The following is a 5,000-nucleotide window of genomic DNA, read 5'->3' as shown; positions in this document are numbered from 1 at the left end:
AGGAATCAGGCTCAAGACTCATATCTTACCACTAAACTAGCTTTTACATTCTCTTTAAACAAATCAGACGTTTATTTGACACTTTTGATTCTATATCCAAGGAAAGTAAAACTTAAGGAATCTGCTATTGGTTTGCAATATACAGAACTACAGAAGAAGACATGCTTGGGGTATTGTTCATTCGGCTTTTTAAATTGCGAGCAATCTTATGAAAAAATATATCAATCAATGTTTCTATATCATAGGATGAAGTATTACAGTTTCCCTAAAGGAGCAAGTGATTATATTTCTGAATGTATTAAGTTTAACTTTTGACACTTAAATTGTTTCCTTGTTTTTTTAGATGTAAAAATGGGAAATGAAGACAAATTTGCAAATTTGGCTGACTGTTGCTCATGCTTTTATGGAAGAACATTATGATTTAGGGACTTCTAAAATGTTTGACATGAACTATTTTTCACACAGACCAATTGACATATTAGCTTCTTAAGATTAATGCTATCTATAGGAAAGGTTCCACCGAGATTTGAACTCGGATCGTTGGATTCAAAGTCCAGAGTGCTAACCATTACACCATGGAACCACTGGTGGTGACTTGGTTTTTTTCATTGGCTCCGAACACTGGTGTGAAGAGTGCGAGTGATAACTATGACATCACAAATACCCTCCTCCAACATAAATAGAAAAAAGGGTGGCATTATAGTTTTATAGATGCTGATGATCATCTTTAGCTTTGCTCTGCATTTTACCAACAGAAAAAAGTCAAAAGTAACTTGAATTTTAACTTTGTTTTGTTCACTGGCCAAGAACTCAAAATGACTTCCAGTTTTTTACACCTTTTAACACCACATTCTTTTATAAATACTATTATCATGCTTTCCAACTCTCTCACATCTTGATATGTCTTATTCCTCTAATCACAATAGGTGAATAATGTCTACGTGAATTCACGTGATCACAATTTTCATGTTTTCTCAACCAACGGGTGCTCTTCGTTCATCCGGTCCAAGTGAGGCGGGTAACGACAATCTCAAAGCAAACCCTACACCAAAAGCATCAAACAATTTTATCTTTGAAGTCTGTGACAAGCATTTTAAAAGCCTTGGACATTTGAGCCCATATAGCAGAAATGCCTCTTGTAAAAGATAACCTAGCATTTGGAGGAATCAGGCTCAAGACTCATATCTTACCACTAAACTAGCTTTTACATTCTCTTTAAACAAATCAGACGTTTATTTGACACTTTTGATTCTATATCCAAGGAAAGTAAAACTTAAGGAATCTGCTATTGGTTTGCAATGTACAGAACTACAGAAGAAGACATGCTTGGGGTATTGTTCATTCGGCTTTTTAAATTGCGAGCAATCTTATGAAAAAATATATCAATCAATGTTTCTATATCATAGGATGAAGAATTACAGTTTCCCTAAAGAAGCAAGTGATTATATTTCTGAATGTATTAAGTTTAACTTTTGACACTTAAATTGTTTCCTTGTTTTTTTAGATGTAAAAATGGGAAATGAAGACAAATTTGCAAATTTGGCTGACTGTTGCTCATGCTTTTATGGAAGAACATTATGATTTAGGGACTTCTAAAATGTTTGACATGAACTATTTTTCACGCAGACCAATTGACATATTAGCTTCTTAAGAATAATGCTATCTAAAGGAAAGGTTCCACCGAGATTTGAACTCGGATCGCTGGATTCAAAGTCCAGAGTGCTAACCATTACACCATGGAACCACTGGTGGTGACTTGGTTTTTTTCATTGGCTCCGAACACTGGTGTGAAGAGTGCGAGTGATAACTATGACATCACAAATACCCTCCTCCAACATAAATAGAAAAAAAGGGTGGCATTATAGTTTTATAGATGCTGATGATCATCTTTAGCTTTGCTCTGCATTTTACCAACAGAAAAAAGTCAAAAGTAACTTGAATTTTAACTTTGTTTTGTTCACTGGCCAAGAACTCAAAATGACTTCCAGTTTTTTACACCTTTTAACACCACATTCTTTTATAAATACTATTATCATGCTTTCCAACTCTCTCACATCTTGATATGTCTTATTCCTCTAATCACAATAGGTGAATAATGTCTACGTGAATTCACGTGATCACAATTTTTATGTTTTCTCAACCAACGGGTGCTCTTCGTTCATCCGGTCCAAGTGAGGCGGGTAACGACAATCTCAAAGCAAACCCTACACCAAAAGCATCAAACAATTTTATCTTTGAAGTCTGTGACAAGCATTTTAAAAGCCTTGGACATTTGAGCCCATATAGCAGAAATGCCTCTTGTAAAAGATAACCTAGCATTTGGAGGAATCAGGCTCAAGACTCATATCTTACCACTAAACTAGCTTTTACATTCTCTTTAAACAAATCAGACGTTTATTTGACACTTTTGATTCTATATCCAAGGAAAGTAAAACTTAAGGAATCTGCTATTGGTTTGCAATATACAGAACTACAGAAGAAGACATGCTTGGGGTATTGTTCATTCGGCTTTTTAAATTGCGAGCAATCTTATGAAAAAATATATCAATCAATGTTTCTATATCATAGGATGAAGTATTACAGTTTCCCTAAAGGAGCAAGTGATTATATTTCTGAATGTATTAAGTTTAACTTTTGACACTTAAATTGTTTCCTTGTTTTTTTAGATGTAAAAATGGGAAATGAAGACAAATTTGCAAATTTGGCTGACTGTTGCTCATGCTTTTATGGAAGAACATTATGATTTAGGGACTTCTAAAATGTTTGACATGAACTATTTTTCACACAGACCAATTGACATATTAGCTTCTTAAGATTAATGCTATCTATAGGAAAGGTTCCACCGAGATTTGAACTCGGATCGTTGGATTCAAAGTCCAGAGTGCTAACCATTACACCATGGAACCACTGGTGGTGACTTGGTTTTTTTCATTGGCTCCGAACACTGGTGTGAAGAGTGCGAGTGATAACTATGACATCACAAATACCCTCCTCCAACATAAATAGAAAAAAGGGTGGCATTATAGTTTTATAGATGCTGATGATCATCTTTAGCTTTGCTCTGCATTTTACCAACAGAAAAAAGTCAAAAGTAACTTGAATTTTAACTTTGTTTTGTTCACTGGCCAAGAACTCAAAATGACTTCCAGTTTTTTACACCTTTTAACACCACATTCTTTTATAAATACTATTATCATGCTTTCCAACTCTCTCACATCTTGATATGTCTTATTCCTCTAATCACAATAGGTGAATAATGTCTACGTGAATTCACGTGATCACAATTTTCATGTTTTCTCAACCAACGGGTGCTCTTCGTTCATCCGGTCCAAGTGAGGCGGGTAACGACAATCTCAAAGCAAACCCTACACCAAAAGCATCAAACAATTTTATCTTTGAAGTCTGTGACAAGCATTTTAAAAGCCTTGGACATTTGAGCCCATATAGCAGAAATGCCTCTTGTAAAAGATAACCTAGCATTTGGAGGAATCAGGCTCAAGACTCATATCTTACCACTAAACTAGCTTTTACATTCTCTTTAAACAAATCAGACGTTTATTTGACACTTTTGATTCTATATCCAAGGAAAGTAAAACTTAAGGAATCTGCTATTGGTTTGCAATGTACAGAACTACAGAAGAAGACATGCTTGGGGTATTGTTCATTCGGCTTTTTAAATTGCGAGCAATCTTATGAAAAAATATATCAATCAATGTTTCTATATCATAGGATGAAGAATTACAGTTTCCCTAAAGAAGCAAGTGATTATATTTCTGAATGTATTAAGTTTAACTTTTGACACTTAAATTGTTTCCTTGTTTTTTTAGATGTAAAAATGGGAAATGAAGACAAATTTGCAAATTTGTCTGACTGTTGCTCATGCTTTTATGGAAGAACATTATGATTTAGGGACTTCTAAAATGTTTGACATGAACTATTTTTCACGCAGACCAATTAACATATTAGCTTCTTAAGAATAATGCTATCTAAAGGAAAGGTTCCACCGAGATTTGAACTCGGATCGCTGGATTCAAAGTCCAGAGTGCTAACCATTACACCATGGAACCACTGGTGGTGACTGGATTTTTTTCATTTGCTCCGAACACTGGTGTGAAGAGTGCGAGTGATAACTATGACATCACAAATACCCTCCTCCAACATAAATAGAAAAAAAGGGTGGCATTATAGTTTTATAGATGCTGATGATCATCTTTAGCTTTGCTCTGCATTTTACCAACAGAAAAAAGTCAAAAGTAACTTGAATTTTAACTTTGTTTTGTTCACTGGCCAAGAACTCAAAATGACTTCCAGTTTTTTACACCTTTTAACACCACATTCTTTTATAAATACTATTATCATGCTTTCCAAATCTCTCACATCTTGATATGTCTTATTCCTCTAATCACAATAGGTGAATAATGTCTACGTGAATTCACGTGATCACAATTTTCATGTTTTCTCAACCAACGGGTGCTCTTCGTTCATCCGGTCCAAGTGAGGCGGGTAACGACAATCTCAAAGCAAACCCTACACCAAAAGCATCAAACAATTTTATCTTTGAAGTCTGTGACAAGCATTTTAAAAGCCTTGGACATTTGAGCCCATATAGCAGAAATGCCTCTTGTAAAAGATAACCTAGCATTTGGAGGAATCAGGCTCAAGACTCATATCTTACCACTAAACTAGCTTTTACATTCTCTTTAAACAAATCAGACGTTTATTTGACACTTTTGATTCTATATCCAAGGAAAGTAAAACTTAAGGAATCTGCTATTGGTTTGCAATGTACAGAACTACAGAAGAAGACATGCTTGGGGTATTGTTCATTCGGCTTTTTAAATTGCGAGCAATCTTATGAAAAAATATATCAATCAATGTTTCTATATCATAGGATGAAGAATTACAGTTTCCCTAAAGAAGCAAGTGATTATATTTCTGAATGTATTAAGTTTAACTTTTGACACTTAAATTGTTTCCTTGTTTTTTTAGATGTAAAAATG

General features: G+C 34.5%; 4 non-coding genes across 4 annotated transcripts; all 4 read right to left on the bottom strand.

The window, feature by feature from the left end:
• Positions 1-511: 511 nt before the first annotated feature.
• Positions 512-583, bottom strand: TRNAQ-UUG (transfer RNA glutamine (anticodon UUG)). The gene has a single exon. It is a non-coding gene; the product is annotated as a tRNA-Gln (tRNA).
• Positions 584-1,672: 1,089 nt separating this feature from the next.
• Positions 1,673-1,744, bottom strand: TRNAQ-UUG (transfer RNA glutamine (anticodon UUG)). Its single transcript has one exon. It is a non-coding gene; the product is annotated as a tRNA-Gln (tRNA).
• A 1,090-nt stretch (positions 1,745-2,834) lies between these two features.
• TRNAQ-UUG (transfer RNA glutamine (anticodon UUG)) lies at positions 2,835-2,906 on the bottom strand. The gene has a single exon. It is a non-coding gene; the product is annotated as a tRNA-Gln (tRNA).
• A 1,089-nt stretch (positions 2,907-3,995) lies between these two features.
• TRNAQ-UUG (transfer RNA glutamine (anticodon UUG)) lies at positions 3,996-4,067 on the bottom strand. Its single transcript has one exon. It is a non-coding gene; the product is annotated as a tRNA-Gln (tRNA).
• Between the last annotated feature and the right edge of the window lie 933 nt (positions 4,068-5,000).

The sequence above is a fragment of the Pelobates fuscus genome, chromosome 12 (assembly GCF_036172605.1).
Source record: "Pelobates fuscus isolate aPelFus1 chromosome 12, aPelFus1.pri, whole genome shotgun sequence".
NCBI lineage: Eukaryota > Metazoa > Chordata > Amphibia > Anura > Pelobatidae > Pelobates > Pelobates fuscus.
Note: the sequence above shows the minus strand (reverse complement) of the source record. Positions and strands in the feature narration are given on the sequence as shown.